We start from the raw sequence: 20,138 nt of genomic DNA, 5'->3' as shown, positions 1-20,138 counted from the left end.
AGATGTTTCCTCCTTCATTCAGGCTCTCTAACAACAGGACTTTTAGGAGACACAGACAAATGAACTCATTTAAAAGTGTCAGGCACACTGAAATGTCAGACAGCTCTTTGGGAGCTGCTCCAGTCACACACACAAAAGATCCAACAGAGAGACAGATGGAGAGCTGATGAGTTAGGCTCATCTTCTTTCTTTTTATTCCTTCTTTGAAATCCACTGGGAAATTTCCTTCGGGACAACAAACATTTCAAGGTACATTCTAATCCCAGTGGCACTTTGAGCCCTGTCATGTGAGCTGGGTCAAACAGCAGACCGGCCTTCAGCCTGAAGCTGCTTGGCATGAACAAACGCTAGTTTGTTGTTTGTACATGTGACATAACTCTTATAGTCAGATAACAAAATGTTCTTCCTCAAGCGGGGGTAAAAACATATCCGGTAACTAACTAATGGTTTTTTTAAAGCCTCAGTAGTAATAAACAAATTAAATGAAAAAGGGAAAAACATCTTTATGTAGTTCTGCTCTCCTTATTCCAAGTCCCTACCACCTGTGCATATACTGTACACATGCTTCAGTGGACCCATTACTTGCAAGCAGGTCGGAAAATATATATTTTTCCCTAGCGACTAAGTTTGCCAACTGGTCTCTAGGCCTTCATCTCAGTGGCTAAGCTACTCACTGAATTTTGCACTAGTTTTCAAGTTATATTGCTAGTTTGTATTACTATATAACCACTGACTAGTTGCTGGACCCCAATTTCAAAAGTCCTGGGAACAACCCTGTGTATGTCCTCTAACTTGTGGACATGCACAAGGATAGCTGGAGACCTGACACTGAGTCGTCATCCCTGTAATACTTTACTTGGATGCAGGTGTATTTGCTCCAGCGGACTAGTCTGTGCGGACCCTTATGCTCATTGCCTGATGATCCACCTTATATAAGAGGGATCTAGGCAGACCCTAGAGGATGCGCAGCTGCAGAAAGTATAAAATCCCAGTTGGTTCCCATATGGTCTAGCGGCTCGATTTCCTGGTTTTTACCCAGGTGGCCTGGGTTCAACTCCTGGTATGGGAATAATCTTCTCCCAGTGTCAGAAACGAGCTCAACTATGGAGTTACGGCTGTCTCTTTCAATTTAAAAGTTCTAGCATCACTAACCAATACATATTTAGCAGAAAGGAAAATATGTTCAACATACACAGCATTTATGTTAAACATAAAATTCACCTTACAGGGAAAAACAACTGCTGTCAATTTCAGAAACTCGATATGTTAATATGAGTGCATTTCTTCCAGTGACGAAAACATGATGAAGTTATAGAAGTGAAACACACTTGCATAATGTATGTCAGAATACATTTACCAACCACAACAACAACAAAGCGCTCGCACACACAGCAGACTCACAGCATGATTTTAAATAGGAAACAGCAGATGTTTGATAGCAAAATGACTCAAATCAGCATTTGTGAGTTTCTTTGAGTTTGTGTTTTGTGTAATGCATCCACACAGATTTCCTGAACACGAGTTCCTCCTTGGCCTCTGCATGCCAAGTGTACAGCGTAACCAGTTTTTTTTGTAAAATTTTATCGATTCATCATTGACTTTTTTGTTTCACAAAGTTTCTTAAAGTCAGCCTCCAGTTCTGCAGAAATCAAATGATCTGCCTCGCCTGATCAACATGCATTTATTTCCTGAAACTACTCGCAGGGGTGCATCAAACCAGCGTCTTCATATCTCCGTCAGTGTTTATCTGACACACAAATCCTTATCACTAACTTCCTCCTTCTCTTCCTACTTATCCACATATCTGACTGTCTCTGGCACGGCCTGGCATATTTGACATGAAAAGCTTCATCAGGAAGAAACCAGAGTGAGCTCGAACACGTCTGCGAATAATTTCCGTATCATCTGGTAGTGAACACACAAAACGAACATGAATTATTTAGCCAGACATTACATAACCAACGAGCAGCTCCGGGTGTGAGAGTGTGTAAATATTTAAATGTGCAGCAACAACTTTTCTATGAGTGAAGGTCCAACATGTAGGAGTTATATTATTTCCAATGCTCTGTGGCACAAAACAATAAAGAAGTGCTGAATTAGCACGAAAGTTGGCGATCCAGGATGCAATTATACATCGCAGGTCATCGTCGTTAAAGGAGTTCTAGATGCAAGGTGTAAACAGCTAAACAACAGCTAAAGCATAAACACTTAAATCTCAGGTGCTTTGGTCTCTACACAGCAAATCCAGCATGTCCAAATTAACACTGTCGGATTTGATTTCAACACTATTAAAGTGTCTATATGGGTCCACACCAGAGAGTGTTAATTTAACTCTTTTTGGAGAGTTGGTACGTTAACTCTGATTTAGTGTTAAACACCAAATCTGTCTGGAGTTGATAATTTAACACTTGGTGTTAAGAGTTTATATATTAACTCTCATCACTTATTTCTTCAATACAATATGCATGTCCTTCATTCATCCCTCTGTGGAACTTCAACGCACTTCTGCTCTCCCCCATATTCCATCTTCACAAGCATATCCTGTGCGGAGATTGAATAAAAATTAGTTGACACTAATTAATGGCACAAATAAGCCAGTAAACAATTGCAGCACAGTAAAAAAAAAAAAGGAATTCTCTTTGAGCCATTACTTGTGTAAAGTATTTTCCCAAAAGACAAGGACACAGGCAACAGGTAATACTGAACTAAATGTAAAACCTCAACCTTTTTCATTTTTACCTAAACCGTGTGCACAAAACTCTGGAGGGATCTATGCTAACGTAGAATCCAGTCAGGACGTCAGCTACTGCTGTTTGCTCGTTTTTTTTATGGGCGATCGTTTTCAGGCTTCAAGTAGGACCATTATACCAACATTTAACATTCTAGACATTGTTTTAGGTGTATTTGACCAAAAGTTTGACTGAAAATTCACATGCAAGCTTTTTTTCAAGGCTGTGGTATTTGCCCGCAAACAATACCTTTCAGCTAGCTAAAACAGAATATTATGCTATCACCGAGCAACATGGCTAATGCCTTTCACACAGCTTTGTCTCAACTCCAAAGAGCTACAGAAGTAAAAGCTAATAACAATAATTGAAACAATCTTTGAAAAAATGACTTACCAAGCATGGCAAACAACTCAAATATGTAGAGCAAAATGTTCTGAAATGGCTTCACTTCAGCTTCGATTGGAGCCGTGCTGGGGGCGGAGTCTGTGAATTTACTCTATTGGTGTCATAGCCCCTCTAGGAGTTCAGGGCCCTGTGCTTCGTACGTCGCTTACTACATCCAAGATCAAATGAAACATCCAAGACCAAATCATCGCGCTAACTCTGAGCTCGCTATTCCGGTTCCCCGAACACACCTGTTGTTGACGATTAGTACAGCTGGATGAAGTAATGTGAGATCACTGGGTGGCCCAACAGGGGCTACGCATCGATAGTAGAAACATTGATCGGCAACCCTTTGATTGGTCGGCGAAAATGTCGAAGGAGCGCGCTCGGTATTTTTCGGCAGCAGAGCAAGAACTCCTGAGTGAGGGATTTCAGGAGTTTCAGAGTTTAATTAAAACGCAAGGGAACACTGCAAAGGCTGCAAAAGCAAGGAGAGAGGGCTGGCAGAAAGTTGCTGACAAATCAAACTCGTAAGTAATTCAATAATAACAATAATAATGGAGTGGATTTATATAGCGCTTTTCAAGGCACCCAAAGCGCTTTACAATGCCACTATTCATTCACTCTCACATTCACACACTGGTGGAGGCAGCTACGGTTGTAGCCACAGCTGCCCTGGGGCAGACTGACAGAAGCCAGGCTGCCATATTGCGCCATCGGCCCCTCTGGCCAACACCAGTAGGCGGTAGGGTAGATTTATCATATCACACCATATTATCCAATATTATATTACATTATATTATATTATAATATGTTATATTATATCCCCTTTCACATTAGAGCCACAACAGGACCCACTAGAACATGGGAACAAGTAAAAGTGAAATATAAGAATATTCTACAGAATGGTAATATTTATCACTTATATTGCTTTTCGTTTCTTGGAAAGAGACCCTGGAATACTCTGTTTGCTTGTTCATAACAGCAACCAAGAAAAGGGCAGAGCAAAAAAAAGACAGGTGGTGGTCCTGCACCCCCTCGTCAACAAGTTGGTTAAGTGAATAATACCCTCACGGGAAAATCGATATCTCTCTATGAGCACACTGTCGCGCTGAGCTAAAGGATCCTGTCTGTCCCGCAATATACGCTGAATTCTGAGGACTCTCCTTATCAATCTTGCACCTTCCGCAATGGGTTGCTCGCGTAAACGGACAGGACATGGCTGCGACAGGCTTCCCAAATCCACCTTCGCTTTTATAGCCGTGGTCTCTCATCTTGATTACACGAAGTAATTTACAATTACTACTCTGAAATATGAATTACATCTGTAATAATCACATACATGTAATAGAATGTTAATAGTACATTTCCCTTTTTTAGGGAATGACCTGTATGTATCTGTGTGAAATCAATAAAAGGATCAAGTGCTGCATTGTCTTCAGTTACATTGATGTTATTTATTTATGGTGAAACAGTGGTGGAATATCGCTGTTGCTTTCGTATGAATGACGCGGACATACCTGCGTGGCCGCGATCTAATCCTGTTTACATAAAGTAAACCTGCTCCCCAGCAGGTTTACGCTTACGGCTCTGTTGCTATGACAGCAAGTCCCGGATGGGCTTCGGGGAACCGAACGATCCAGGATCTCATCCAGCTAACTCACTTAGCGCGGTACGAAGAACAGGCCCCAGAGTTAAGAAGTCAAGAGTTAATGTTTCCATTGTAACACCTCCAGATTTGACAGAGAAACACTCATTTTTAACACTCGATTTTAACTACTATCATTTTACACCTCAGAGTTACACTAAAAGAATGTGACTCTGCTTAGAGTAAAATTAACTCTACTTTTGCAAGAAGACTGTTAACACCAAAACATTTAACACTTTTGAATTTGCTGTGTAGTGGAAATTTTTTTGATTGCCACTATTTATAATCCAGTTTTTTAAGAAACTGTAGGAGTTCTAGAGAAACTTTAATTAGTAACATTAATAGATGCCAATTTCCTGCCTGTCTGCATAGCTCACGTTAGTCAGCTCGTTTAACCACGCCTGTGGCACGCTCCAGCAAATCAACAAATTCTCACCTCAGGGCAATCTGTGATTGACTGAAAGTTTATCTCAAACTGTAAATGGAAGAACCAGCAGAGTTCATCACAAAGAGGGCAAAGTGCAAAAAAACAACGGAAGAAACAGAAGCAGATTTTACTTGGTTCACTACACCACAAAAAGTGTTTTAAGAACAATGGAGGGGCAAAAGGAAGGGGCAAAGCAAAGACACCAGCACTAGTCCAAACATGAATGAGAGCATATGTATTTCCAATTGTTCTCCCCCAAAAGAGAGAGGGGAGTATGTAATCCATTCCCTTTGTTTGTCTGTCTGTTTGTCTAGTGTCCAAAGTTTTCATGATATCATGTTCAATTCTGTGTGATGGTAGATACCAATAACAGCTTGAGCTGATTTAATTTTGGTGAAAATCTAATCAAGGTTGCACCAAATGTGAAAATCAATAAAAGCTTTATATTACCCACAATTTTCGATGGATCATCTTCAAAATCCACAGCAGTATACTAGCAATTGGGGGACATGAATATATAGGATGGCTACGCACTTGAACTTGACCTTCAAGTCGATCCTCAAAATAATTTGAAGAAACAGAAATATCCAGTAATAAATTACATGAAAGAGCATGGCGAGAGCTGTACGACACACTATTTTTTAATATGTTGCCCTACAACATCACATTGTCGCCCTAGCAGGCTAAAGTCACGATATTGCAATAAAACCATCATAAAACACCAGTTTTAGTCTAGCCCTTTGCCTTAGAGGGGAGCTGTGCTCTGTGAGTGCTGTTTTCACATGTTTTTCACACTGTCCCACGTGGCAGCGTGTACAGCTACGACATAAAGACATGGAAATGCAAATGAAGTATTTTTCCTTGCAAATTATAAACAAAACACTACTGATGCTTTTTGCCATGTTTAGACAGTAAAGGCAAACTCCAGGGATACAAAATTAAACCAATCTAAAAGCCACTACAGCTCCTCTAGTGGCCGCTAGAGGCTACAGCGATTTCACAGCACATTTGCTGCCTGCTATTAAAACAAAACTGTGTTTGTCTCCTTGGAAAGTTTCCCCCTTTGTAACAACTGTAGAGCGGTTGTTCTACTGTATAACTCCAGGTAAGCGTAACCATTAGGGGAGTGGCTGCTTTTTTTTGGCAGGTGAGCTGTCAATCAAAGCAGCTGCAGGAAGCTGCTGTCTGCTAGTCTTTACCTCCATTCCTCAAGTCCCTGAACGAGACTTCTCTACTGTGCTTGAGCTGTTGGTGCCTTTTGAAGAATATTTTATTAAAATATCTGACAAACAGTAAGACCCATGATACACACCACTCAAGAAATGTGTGTTAACATTTTAGTGAAGAAAGGTCTAGATTTTAATTAGTTTGTTGACTGCACTGATGATCAGGAGTGTGTGTGTGTGTGTGTGTGTGTGTGTGTGTGTGTGTGTGTGTGTGTGTGTGTGTGTGTGTGTGTGTGTGTGTGTGTGTGTGTGTGTGTGTGTGTACTGCACCTAATTAGTAGTTACAGGAAAACCTAGCAGCTCTATTGTTCCAGTAGCAGAGAAATGTTTTCAGGAAACAAAAGCAAAAACTGTGCAGACACTCTGCTAACAGTAAGAATCAGTAAGACACAGGAAATGATCCTTTGGTTTCATTAACCAGGGGCAGAATGTGTAGACAGTAACAGTAACTGTGGTCATTTTAATATCGTACAACACAGTGAAATGTATTAAACTATGCCTTTGTCATAGTATTTACACATACATATAGATGTTTTCAAAAAACAGCCTGACCAAACTTTTATGAAAGATTGGAGGAAAATTAGAGTATAATGCAAATACACTGTATTTTAGGCAGCACGTAGCAGTTTCCCTTCATGTGACTTTATCACGAAGAGACCAACAGAGGGCATTACTACCCTGCCTGGTTTTATTTGTTGGCTTAATTATGATGAATTAAGTGAAATTTCTGAATTCAAGTAAATGTCAGTTCACTGTTGTAGCTAGCTGTGGTGAAACATACTTTACATACATGCTTTATGTATGTCAACAGTCACCAGACAAAGAGGACTCAAATGCAGGACACACATGGAAGCAGAGAACAAAAAAAGAACAATATCCAGGTGTATTATTAACAAATGATAGGGCAGCATGGCGAAGAATGCATGTAAGGGGCAGTCATGAAAGCAAAAGTGAAACACAAGGAACACTGTAAGGATGAGATCATGGAAAGCTTGAGTAAACAAAAAAGACCATCTGACAATTGATCAAGAGTCGGAGAACTTAGAAGTATACGTGCAGGTGTGTCACAAACAGAAAGTGAACGGAACAAAAACTCGAGAAAGATTTCAAAATAAAACAGAAAGTGGTGAAAAAGAAACCCCAATGGCAGCAGTAAGAAGTGTCCAACAGAGGCGAAAGACACTAAATTGTCAGTCAGGAGATTCCCCTGATGCACACTGCAGGGCTGCTCCCAAAGGTGTGAGCCAGAGTGTATCTTCTCTACACCTTCCTCTTCATCACATCCTCATCGTCCCACAAACACAGCTCGTTTCACAAACCAACTCTGTAGGTTTGCCACACACGAACACACACACACATCAGCCCTACAACACAACACTTATGTGTTGACTGGGCACTTGAAGACACACTTGACATGACAAGACAATAAGACAATAAGAAAATAGCTCCACCTTTAAAGAAATGCACTCTAAAGGATGTGATCGCCTTCTCCTCATCTTCATTGTCCCCCGTCCTCGCCTGTGCTGGTGATCGCCTCCTTTTCCAACGCATCTATCTATCTATCTATCTATCTATCTATCTATCTATCTATCTATCTATCTATCTATCTATCTATCTATCTATCTATCTATCCTCTCACTTCACTCCTTTTCCCTTCTCTCTCCCTCTTATTTCCCTGTCCTCACCCCTTTGATTACACTTACCTCTCTCCCTCGCTGCCCCTCTCCTCGCTCTCTCTCTCTCTTTCACGTGGTCTCTTTCCAGCAATAAAAGCAGCAACAGTGACAGTTCACATGATAAACCAATCCCATGGTGTGTTCGTGTGTGTGTCCACGAGCGCATGTTTGTCCTTCCACATATCTGCACATGCTCAACGTGTCGTTTCAAATGTCACTTTAATATCGGAGCGTCACATTTGTGAGCAGTTTGTGCAGCTGTAGTATATACAAAGTTGTGCTCATGTGTATAAAGTGTGTGTACACGAGTGTGTGTACCCGCCTCTATTGCATGCCAAGCTGCAGTTGGTTCTGCTGCGTCAGCCTGCCCCCCATAAACAATCACACACAAACACACTCACGGTGAAGCAGAAATAAACACGCACACGCAAATAAACAAAGAAAGCAACAGATGTTATACAAAAACAAATGCACCTACGCGAACAAGCTAAAAAACATGCACGTATTCAATTACGCTTTCCTGTTTTATCCTGCGGTCGCTTGTTTGTCTTACTTCATGAGTTCTAACAGCAGCTATTATTATAATTAGGTTACCATTACCATTAGATTGTAGTATCTGATACCAGGTACTTTTTTGGCAACTGGCTCAGCCGGGAATCCAAGACATCTGAAGCAATCTGAAAATGTGACATCAACTGACTGCATGCAGCCAATTGGCCATACAGTGCATTCACTCAATGAGTCATGAGTGACTCCTTCACAAAAATCTAAACTGTCAATTTTTAAAAGCTGGAAACAGCTGCAGAAAAACCGACTTCATGGTCGTCAATGTTGATCTCTGTCAGACAAAAAGCCTGTAAACAAAGGATCTGTAAGACACTGTGTTTTTCTTCTAATAACCGCTTATAATCTCATTACATAATTTTCTTAAAACAGTTAAGATGCATTCAGGCTGCTGATGGTAGTGCAGGGTGTCTACCATTTAGAAGCTTAGTGGCTCTATCCACTGGTTCCTCTCATCCTCATGTTCAAGTATCCTTTGGCGAGCACACCGAGTCACATGCGTGTGAATGCTAGGATACATGCTTAGGCAGGCAGAGAAACATTCAGCAAAGTGTTGGGACTATAGCTGTGATCCTTTTTGCAGTAAGAGTTAGAATGTAACACTGTACAATAATTGGGTGGACTTGGCTATTGTTTTTATTGTTTTGGCTCTTGTTTCTATGAGTACTACAGTAACAACACTTTTCTCACTACTTAAACATCCAGGAATGCAAAAAAAGCACAAAACCCCCTCACACACACAGAATCAGACAAGGTTTGTTTAACCAAAAGATGAAAACGCAATGTCCAGATAAACAGAATCCACTTTCTGCAAAAAAGTAAAAAGCGACTGTCCATCTCACATTCACTCTAATACACTTCTAATAAAAACTGCTCTTTTTTATAACCCTAATCCTTTACAAACACACGAACAAGCCTAAAAAAGTTTGTAAGTTAAACATGGAGTGTGTTATTTGAACATGTGAACATGAGAAGGGACCATGAACTATGAAGAGGAACTAAAGGACAGGCAGGCGTGTTCTTTGTTTCTGCACTGACTCTCCATGCTGTGTGGCTGAAATAAGGTTAGTTCCTCATTTTGCCCCGCAGACCAGAACAGACCCTCATGAGGCCTCAAAAATAAATCTCAGTGCTGAAAGACACACCCAACTGTTATATAATCTCATGGCCCCATGTTATAGAGAACATCTTTATTAACAACTGACAACTGAAATTCTTAGTCTTTATAACTCATCAGATCTTGTGCATTTCTAAATAAACTCATTTTCACCACATGCCAAAAGTTTAATGCAGCTCTAGTTAGATAAGACACAAAGCAACAATCTATTGTGGACGAGTCATGTGTTTATAGAGGTTTCAGTAAACAAAAAAGAAGCAGCAACACGTGTGAGAGGTTTGAATTGATGCAAAAATATAAGCACTGGAAGCAGAACTGCACTGCAAAATGCATTTAATTTGAGAAAGTTAGTAATAAATGTGCATTTATCACAATCTCATAATGTTCATGTTGCTTTGTTTGTGTGCAGTTTGCAGCATAGCTATTCTTTCTTTCCTTCTTTCCTTGGAGTTGAAATTAGTGTCTGGCTAACTTACAACATTTAAAAGAATAACACATTTTATTGCATCTCCATTAAAGGTGAGTGGGTGAAATGCTGAAAGCTGAAAAACAGCTTCAACTTTAGAAGATATTTAAATGAAGAGTTTGCACTGCAATCGGATCTAGTAGAGTCTGAACTGTCTACAGCTTTGTGAGGCAAAGTAAATAAGCTGTGTGAGAGTGCAACGGGGCAGCGTGCCTGTTTCACACAGGGCACTAATGACTACAGAGGGCGGATAGAGGGCATGGAGCAACACACAGGCGCACATATGAAGCCAGGACAGCTGAAAAACATGAGCTACACTGGAGACCAAAGATGGTTTCTTTACGCCAAAACTGAGCTCATGATGCACACATACAAATAAAAGCTCTGAACGTACAAGTACACAAAGGCAGTTTGGAAAAAATTTGCAAATAGCCCTTGAAAGGCATTCTGAGAACACACGTGGAGCAGGGACAGCAGATGCTGACTCGAACATATATTTTTTTTCACCGTTTAAAATAATCCTTTGGGGGTTTTTTTAAATGAAGTTTATGTTTGATTGGTTTCTTTTAGGTCTCCTTTGGTTTTCTTTTTGAAAAGGGTCCAGGCGTTGCTTCAAGTACAAATATTTCTGATGTTTTATTGGATGAGGATGCAGGACTTTTTTTTCCAACAAAAAATGTCCCTCTAATCACGGACATGCAAGAAAAGCCTGAAAGGAAATCATACATTGCACCTATGAGAAAAAAGAGAATCTTGATAACTAAATGAGAGTTTAATGGATGCTTCAGGTTAATGTTACCCTCTTGTGCTATCTTTAAACTCTCCACGGCTATTACAGCGATTTAAGAGAATATATGCTGAGAATATAATGCTTTTCACTTTGCTGCAGTGATGTAGAAGTACACAAATTGGTCTGTATGTCTGTGGATGTGTTTTCTGTGTTGTTTAGGAAAAAGAAACAAAAATAAAATGAGATAAATAGCCAAGCATTGTGAAGTCTTTCTACAGACTGGATTTCGACTGTTAATTTGGTTGGAGAAAGGAAGAGCCAGAAATGAGATTCTTTGCATCTCTATGTTGCATTTTCAGTGGTTAAAATGTTTTATTACACATCAAAGTCACATCGTAAGAAATCTTACATTAAGTATATCTGCAAAAAAAAAAAAACTAGTCGAACTAAAACTACTTGAAAAAAAACTGATTGACAATGTTAGTAAGTTTGCACTTAGCCAGGGGTTGGCTGGCTTTCCTTATGTTTCCCTCTGCAATCACAGCACTGAAAGATGGTGAAACATGTACCCTTAGTCCTGCTCCCTCCGTTCAAAGATGGCCATTTGCTTTTCACATAAATGGCTTCCTTGACTCCCCGCTCACACTATCCTACCTCCCCGCCCAGAATGTGTACATCCTCATCAGTAGAAGAGCGGCCACTGAACTGTAGGTCTAAACAGACTGCTGAGAACTGGCCTGACCAGCTAGCTGTTTTGTGTCGTGACATGCGCTTAGCCAGGTTTTGGCTGGTTTTCCTGTTTCCTTCATGGCAATCCTAAGGGGAAGAGGGAAACGTCTGTATTCTGCTCCTGCTTGGAGAGTATTGACTGGAGGTTGCAAATGGGTATGCAGTGCTGAACTAAGAAGCTCCTTGTGATTGCTTTGTTCACTAGCACATTGTCAAAAGTCAACAGGTACCTGCCAATAACCATCCCCATTTATCCCAGTAGAGGAATAACACACAGTACACCTTGGCTTAGGGAAACATTAAAGACACGTTCCCATACCGGGAGTTGAACCCAGGCCGCCTGGGTGAAAACCAGGAATCCTAACCGCTAGACCATATGGGAGTGAGGTGCTTGCACACCACTGTAGTGAAATCAAGGACACTTTTGTAACTCTGCAGTCATGGTGAGTGCAACACAGCACCACCTTAACCACTCCCCCACTGGCTGCAGGTTCTGGTTAAAAGCAGTAACTAGTCAGGGATGACACCATGAGTGAAAACCAACAAATTAACTTGAAAACTGGTGGGAAAATTCTGCAAGTTGTTAAGACTTCAAAGCCCTCCATCAAAAGATTGACTCTTGAGGTGATTCCTGCAATTTGGACTTGGCATACATGTGGCAACAGAATTTAATCTCCATGCCATGTTGGACTTTCCATTTATTGGCAAGACATGAAACCCAACTCCAAGGAAACTTTGCAGCTACATCTGCGTGGCAGCAGTGGGATTCGAACCCACGCCCCCGAAGAGACTGGAGCCTTAATCCAGCACCTTAGACCGCTCGGTCATGCTACCACTACAACTAGCAGCCTCCTAGCCAAGTACTAGACGGTAAAACTTGAAAAGGTGCAGCACAAACTAGAAGCCCAGAACATTCAGCAATGCTCTTAATGTTGTAGGAAAGAAATGGTCTCCTACTTCACTGAGTGTTTTTGGACAGGATGGCATCTGCCTGCCCTGGGTAAGATCCTATTGCAGCAATGAGATTTCAACCCACACGTGTGAAGAGCCCAAAGCCTTAACCCAGGTCCTTAGACCTCACAACCTAACACCTTACAATGCGGTGGACTTGAAGCACACTTGAGTGGCATGTAGTTACAGCAGGGAAACAGCAAAGCTTGCAAAGGTGTAACACAAACTGGAACGAGTTTCTTCAACTTCATAAACAGTACCTTTGCATAATACCCAAAACTGATTAACAATGGTGATCAGTTTGTTTGCACTGATTAACAATGGGCTGTTGGCTCACTTTCATCATCATTCACATGCAAATTGCCACAACCATTGATCAATGGACAGGATTACCATTCACAGAGAGTTGGGGAATGGCTGCAATCACAGCACTGAAAGATGGTGAAACATGTACCCTTAGTCCTGCTCCCTCCGTTCAAAGATGGCCATTTGCTTTTCACATAAATGGCCTCCTTGACTCCCCGCTCACACTATCCTACCTCCCCGCCCAGAATGTGTACATCCTCATCAGTAGAAGAGCGGCCACTGAACTGTAGGTCTAAACAGACTGCTGAGAACTGGCCTGACCAGCTAGCTGTTTTGTGTCGTGACATGCGCTTAGCCAGGTTTTGGCTGGTTTTCCTGTTTCCTTCATGGCAATCCTAAGGGGAACAGGGGAAGTCTGTATTCTGCTCCTGCTTGGAGAGTATTGACTGGAGGTTGCAAATGGGTATGCAGTGCTGCACTAAGAAGCTCCTTGTGATTGCTTTGTTCACTAGCACATTGTCAAAAGTCAACAGGTACCTGCCAATAACCATCCCCATTTATCCCAGTAGAGGAATAACACACGGTACACCTTGGCTTAGGGAAACTTTAAAGACACGTTCCCATACCGGGAGTTGAACACAGGCCGCCTGGGTGAAAACCAGGAATCCTAACCGCTAGACCATATGGGAGTGAGGTGCTTGCACACCACTGTAGTGAAATCAAGGACACTTTTGTAACTCTGCAGTCATGGTGAGTGCAACACAGCACCACCTTAACCACTCCCCCACTGGCTGCAGGTTCTGGTTAAAAGCAGTAACTAGTCAGGGATGACACCATGAGTGAAAACCAACAAATTAACTTGAAAACTGGTGGGAAAATTCTGCAAGTTGTTAAGACTTCAAAGCCCTCCATCAAAAGATTGACTCTTGAGGTGATTCCTGCAATTTGGACTTGGCATACATGTGGCAACAGAATTTAATCTCCATGCCATGTTGGACTTTCCATTTATTGGCAAGACATGAAACCCAACTCCAAGGAAACTTTGCAGCTACATCTGCGTGGCAGCAGTGGGATTCGAACCCACGCCCCCGAAGAGACTGGAGCCTTAATCCAGCACCTTAGACCGCTCGGTCATGCTACCACTACAACTAGCAGCCTCCTAGCCAAGTACTAGACGGTAAAACTTGAAAAGGTGCAGCACAAACTAGAAGCCCAGAACATTCAGCAATGCTCTTAATGTTGTAGGAAAGAAATGGTCTCCTACTTCACTGAGTGTTTTTGGACAGGATGGCATCTGCCTGCCCTGGGTAAGATCCTATTGCAGCAATGAGATTTCAACCCACACGTGTGAAGAGCCCAAAACCTTAACCCAGGTCCTTAGACCTCACAACCTAACACCTTACAATGCGGTGGACTTGAAGCACACTTGAGTGGCATGTAGTTACAGCAGGGAAACAGCAAAGCTTGCAAAGGTGTAACACAAACTGGAACGAGTTTCTTCAACTTCATAAACAGTACCTTTGCATAATACCCAAAACTGATTAACAATGGTGATCAGTTTGTTTGCACTGATTAACAATGGGCTGTTGGCTCACTTTCATCATCATTCACATGCAAATTGCCACAACCATTGATCAATGGACAGGATTACCATTCACAGAGAGTTGGGGAATGGCTGCAATCACAGCACTGAAAGATGGTGAAACATGTACCCTTAGTCCTGCTCCCTCCGTTCAAAGATGGCCATTTGCTTTTCACATAAATGGCCTCCTTGACTCCCCGCTCACACTATCCTACCTCCCCGCCCAGAATGTGTACATCCTCATCAGTAGAAGAGCGGCCACTGAACTGTAGGTCTAAACAGACTGCTGAGAACTGGCCTGACCAGCTAGCTGTTTTGTGTCGTGACATGCGCTTAGCCAGGTTTTGGCTGGTTTTCCTGTTTCCTTCATGGCAATCCTAAGGGGAAGAGGGAAAAGTCTGTATTCTGCTCCTGCTTGGAGAGTATTGACTGGAGGTTGCAAATGGGTATGCAGTGCTGCACTAAGAAGCTCCTTGTGATTGCTTTGTTCACTAGCACATTGTCAAAAGTCAACAGGGACCTGCCAATAACCATCCCCATTTATCCCAGTAGAGGAATAGCACACGGTACACCTTGGCTTAGGGAAACATTAAAGACACGTTCCCATACCGGGAGTTGAACCCGGGCCACCTGGGTGAAAACCAGGAATCCTAACCGCTAGACCATATGGGAGTGAGGTGCTTGCACACCACTGTAGTGAAATCAAGGACACTTTTGTAACTCTGCAGTCATGGTGAGTGCAACACAGCACCACCTTAACCACTCCCCCACTGGCTGCAGGTTCTGGTTAAAAGCAGTAACTAGTCAGGGATGACACCATGAGTGAAAACCAACAAATTAACTTGAAAACTGGTGGGAAAATTCTGCAAGTTGTTAAGACTTCAAAGCCCTCCATCAAAAGATTGACTCTTGAGGTGATTCCTGCAATTTGGACTTGGCATACATGTGGCAACAGAATTTAATCTCCATGCCATGTTGGACTTTCCATTTATTGGCAAGACATGAAACCCAACTCCAAGGAAACTTTGCAGCTACATCTGCGTGGCAGCAGTGGGATTCGAACCCACGCCCCCGAAGAGACTGGAGCCTTAATCCAGCACCTTAGACCGCTCGGTCATGCTACTACTACAACTAGCAGCCTCCTAGCCAAGTACTAGACGGTAAAACTTGAAAAGGTGCAGCACAAACTAGAAGCCCAGAACATTCAGCAATGCTCTTAATGTTGTAGGAAAGAAATGGTCTCCTACTTCACTGAGTGTTTTTGGACAGGATGGCATCTGCCTGCCCTGGGTAAGATCCTATTGCAGCAATGAGATTTCAACCCACACGTGTGAAGAGCCCAAAGCCTTAACCCAGGTCCTTAGACCTCACAACCTAACACCTTACAATGCGGTGGACTTGAAGCACACTTGAGTGGCATGTAGTTACAGCAGGGAAACAGCAAAGCTTGCAAAGATGTAACACAAACTGGAACGAGTTTCTTCAACTTCATAAACAGTACCTTTGCATAATACCCAAAACTGATTAACAATGGTGATCAGTTTGTTTGCACTGATTAACAATGGGCTGTTGGCTCACTTTCATCATCATTCACATGCAAATTGCCACAACCATTGATCAATGGACAGGATTACCATTCACAGAGAGTTGGGGAATGGCTGCAATCACAGCACTGAAAGATGGTGAAACATGTACCCTTAGTCCTGCTCCCTCCGTTCAAAGATGGCCATTTGCTTTTCACATAAATGGCCTCCTTGACTCCCCGCTCACACTATCCTACCTCCCCGCCCAGAATGTGTACATCCTCATCAGTAGAAGAGCGGCCACTGAACTGTAGGTCTAAACAGACTGCTGAGAACTGGCCTGACCAGCTAGCTGTTTTGTGTCGTGACATGCGCTTAGCCAGGTTTTGGCTGGTTTTCCTGTTTCCTTCATGGCAATCCTAAGGGGAAGAGGGAAAAGTCTGTATTCTGCTCCTGCTTGGAGAGTATTGACTGGAGGTTGCAAATGGGTATGCAGTGCTGCACTAAGAAGCTCCTTGTGATTGCTTTGTTCACTAGCACATTGTCAAAAGTCAACAGGTACCTGCCAATAACCATCCCCATTTATCCCAGTAGAGGAATAGCACACGGTACACCTTGGCTTAGGGAAACATTAAAGACATGTTCCCATACCGGGAGTTGAACCCGGGCCACCTGGGTGAAAACCAGGAATCCTAACCGCTAGACCATATGGGAGTGAGGTGCTTGCACACCACTGTAGTGAAATCAAGGACACTTTTGTAACTCTGCAGTCATGGTGAGTGCAACACAGCACCACCTTAACCACTCCCCCACTGGCTGCAGGTTCTGGTTAAAAGCAGTAACTAGTCAGGGATGACACCATGAGTGAAAACCAACAAATTAACTTGAAAACTGGTGGGAAAATTCTGCAAGTTGTTAAGACTTCAAAGCCCTCCATCAAAAGATTGACTCTTGAGGTGATTCCTGCAATTTGGACTTGGCATACATGTGGCAACAGAATTTAATCTCCATGCCATGTTGGACTTTCCATTTATTGGCAAGACATGAAACCCAACTCCAAGGAAACTTTGCAGCTACATCTGCGTGGCAGCAGTGGGATTCGAACCCACGCCCCCGAAGAGACTGGAGCCTTAATCCAGCACCTTAGACCGCTCGGTCATGCTACTACTACAACTAGCAGCCTCCTAGCCAAGTACTAGACGGTAAAACTTGAAAAGGTGCAGCACAAACTAGAAGCCCAGAACATTCAGCAATGCTCTTAATGTTGTAGGAAAGAAATGGTCTCCTACTTCACTGAGTGTTTTTGGACAGGATGGCATCTGCCTGCCCTGGGTAAGATCCTATTGCAGCAATGAGATTTCAACCCACACGTGTGAAGAGCCCAAAGCCTTAACCCAGGTCCTTAGACCTCACAACCTAACACCTTACAATGCGGTGGACTTGAAGCACACTTGAGTGGCATGTAGTTACAGCAGGGAAACAGCAAAGCTTGCAAAGATGTAACACAAACTGGAACGAGTTTCTTCAACTTCATAAACAGTACCTTTGCATAATACCCAAAACTGATTAACAATGGTGATCAGTTTGTTTGCACTGATTAACAATGGGCTGTTGGCTCACTTTCATCATCATTCACATGCAAATTGCCACAACCATTGATCAATGGACAGGATTACCATTCACAGAGAGTTGGGGAATGGCTGCAATCACAGCACTGAAAGATGGTGAAACATGTACCCTTAGTCCTGCTCCCTCCGTTCAAAGATGGCCATTTGCTTTTCACATAAATGGCCTCCTTGACTCCCCGCTCACACTATCCTACCTCCCCGCCCAGAATGTGTACATCCTCATCAGTAGAAGAGCGGCCACTGAACTGTAGGTCTAAACAGACTGCTGAGAACTGGCCTGACCAGCTAGCTGTTTTGTGTCGTGACATGCGCTTAGCCAGGTTTTGGCTGGTTTTCCTGTTTCCTTCATGGCAATCCTAAGGGGAAGAGGGAAAAGTCTGTATTCTGCTCCTGCTTGGAGAGTATTGACTGGAGGTTGCAAATGGGTATGCAGTGCTGCACTAAGAAGCTCCTTGTGATTGCTTTGTTCACTAGCACATTGTCAAAAGTCAACAGGTACCTGCCAATAACCATCCCCATTTATCCCAGTAGAGGAATAGCACACGGTACACCTTGGCTTAGGGAAACATTAAAGACATGTTCCCATACCAGGAGTTGAACCCGGGCCACCTGGGTGAAAACCAGGAATCCTAACCGCTAGACCATATGGGAGTGAGGTGCTTGCACACCACTGTAGTGAAATCAAGGACACTTTTGTAACTCTGCAGTCATGGTGAGTGCAACACAGCACCACCTTAACCACTCCCCCACTGGCTGCAGGTTCTGGTTAAAAGCAGTAACTAGTCAGGGATGACACCATGAGTGAAAACCAACAAATTAACTTGAAAACTGGTGGGAAAATTCTGCAAGTTGTTAAGACTTCAAAGCCCTCCATCAAAAGATTGACTCTTGAGGTGATTCCTGCAATTTGGACTTGGCATACATGTGGCAACAGAATTTAATCTCCATGCCATGTTGGACTTTCCATTTATTGGCAAGACATGAAACCCAACTCCAAGGAAACTTTGCAGCTACATCTGCGTGGCAGCAGTGGGATTCGAACCCACGCCCCCGAAGAGACTGGAGCCTTAATCCAGCACCTTAGACCGCTCGGTCATGCTACCACTACAACTAGCAGCCTCCTAGCCAAGTACTAGACGGTAAAACTTGAAAAGGTGCAGCACAAACTAGAAGCCCAGAACATTCAGCAATGCTCTTAATGTTGTAGGAAAGAAATGGTCTCCTACTTCACTGAGTGTTTTTGGACAGGATGGCATCTGCCTGCCCTGGGTAAGATCCTATTGCAGCAATGAGATTTCAACCCACACGTGTGAAGAGCCCAAAGCCTTAACCCAGGTCCTTAGACCTCACAACCTAACACCTTACAATGCGGTGGACTTGAAGCACACTTGAGTGGCATGTAGTTACAGCAGGGAAACAGCAAAGCTTGCAAAGGTGTAACACAAACTGGAACGAGTTTCTTCAACTTCATAAACAGTACCTTTGCATAATACCCAAAACTGATTAACAATGGTGATCAGTTTGTTTGCACTGATTAACAATGGGCTGTTGGCTCACTTTCATCATCATTCACATGCAAATTGCCACAACCATTGATCAATGGACAGGATTACCATTCACAGAGAGTTGGGGAATGGCTGCAATCACAGCACTGAAAGATGGTGAAACATGTACCCTTAGTCCTGCTCCCTCCGTTCAAAGATGGCCATTTGCTTTTCACATAAATGGCCTCCTTGACTCCCCGCTCACACTATCCTACCTCCCCGCCCAGAATGTGTACATCCTCATCAGTAGAAGAGCGGCCACTGAACTGTAGGTCTAAACAGACTGCTGAGAACTGGCCTGACCAGCTAGCTGTTTTGTGTCGTGACATGCGCTTAGCCAGGTTTTGGCTGGTTTTCCTGTTTCCTTCATGGCAATCCTAAGGGGAAGAGGGAAAAGTCTGTATTCTGCTCCTGCTTGGAGAGTATTGACTGGAGGTTGCAAATGGGTATGCAGTGCTGCACTAAGAAGCTCCTTGTGATTGCTTTGTTCACTAGCACATTGTCAAAAGTCAACAGGTACCTGCCAATAACCATCCCCATTTATCCCAGTAGAGGAATAGCACACGGTACACCTTGGCTTAGGGAAACATTAAAGACATGTTCCCATACCGGGAGTTGAACCCGGGCCACCTGGGTGAAAACCAGGAATCCTAACCGCTAGACCATATGGGAGTGAGGTGCTTGCACACCACTGTAGTGAAATCAAGGACACTTTTGTAACTCTGCAGTCATGGTGAGTGCAACACAGCACCACCTTAACCACTCCCCCACTGGCTGCAGGTTCTGGTTAAAAGCAGTAACTAGTCAGGGATGACACCATGAGTGAAAACCAACAAATTAACTTGAAAACTGGTGGGAAAATTCTGCAAGTTGTTAAGACTTCAAAGCCCTCCATCAAAAGATTGACT

The 20,138-nt window shown here is 42.9% G+C and overlaps 1 protein-coding gene and 11 non-coding genes across 12 annotated transcripts in view; all 12 read right to left on the bottom strand.

The window, feature by feature from the left end:
* The window catches only part of nhsl2 (NHS-like 2), a 192,256-nt gene that overhangs the window by 149,810 nt on the left and 22,308 nt on the right, over positions 1 to 20,138 (bottom strand). The window lies entirely within an intron of this gene.
* On the bottom strand, positions 12,007 to 12,078 carry trnae-uuc (transfer RNA glutamic acid (anticodon UUC)). The gene has a single exon. It is a non-coding gene; the product is annotated as a tRNA-Glu (tRNA).
* On the bottom strand, positions 12,449 to 12,530 carry trnal-aag (transfer RNA leucine (anticodon AAG)). Its single transcript has one exon. It is a non-coding gene; the product is annotated as a tRNA-Leu (tRNA).
* Positions 13,571 to 13,642, bottom strand: trnae-uuc (transfer RNA glutamic acid (anticodon UUC)). The gene has a single exon. It is a non-coding gene; the product is annotated as a tRNA-Glu (tRNA).
* On the bottom strand, positions 14,013 to 14,094 carry trnal-aag (transfer RNA leucine (anticodon AAG)). Its single transcript has one exon. It is a non-coding gene; the product is annotated as a tRNA-Leu (tRNA).
* Positions 15,136 to 15,207, bottom strand: trnae-uuc (transfer RNA glutamic acid (anticodon UUC)). The gene has a single exon. It is a non-coding gene; the product is annotated as a tRNA-Glu (tRNA).
* Positions 15,578 to 15,659, bottom strand: trnal-aag (transfer RNA leucine (anticodon AAG)). Its single transcript has one exon. It is a non-coding gene; the product is annotated as a tRNA-Leu (tRNA).
* trnae-uuc (transfer RNA glutamic acid (anticodon UUC)) lies at positions 16,701 to 16,772 on the bottom strand. Its single transcript has one exon. It is a non-coding gene; the product is annotated as a tRNA-Glu (tRNA).
* Positions 17,143 to 17,224, bottom strand: trnal-aag (transfer RNA leucine (anticodon AAG)). The gene has a single exon. It is a non-coding gene; the product is annotated as a tRNA-Leu (tRNA).
* Positions 18,266 to 18,337, bottom strand: trnae-uuc (transfer RNA glutamic acid (anticodon UUC)). The gene has a single exon. It is a non-coding gene; the product is annotated as a tRNA-Glu (tRNA).
* trnal-aag (transfer RNA leucine (anticodon AAG)) lies at positions 18,708 to 18,789 on the bottom strand. Its single transcript has one exon. It is a non-coding gene; the product is annotated as a tRNA-Leu (tRNA).
* Positions 19,831 to 19,902, bottom strand: trnae-uuc (transfer RNA glutamic acid (anticodon UUC)). Its single transcript has one exon. It is a non-coding gene; the product is annotated as a tRNA-Glu (tRNA).

The sequence above is a fragment of the Rhamphochromis longiceps genome, linkage group LG3 (assembly GCF_057381845.1).
Source record: "Rhamphochromis longiceps isolate RC_006_pf linkage group LG3, R_longiceps_female_GT1.1, whole genome shotgun sequence".
Lineage (NCBI taxonomy): Eukaryota > Metazoa > Chordata > Actinopteri > Cichliformes > Cichlidae > Rhamphochromis > Rhamphochromis longiceps.
This window is presented reverse-complemented; position numbering and strand designations above follow the sequence as displayed.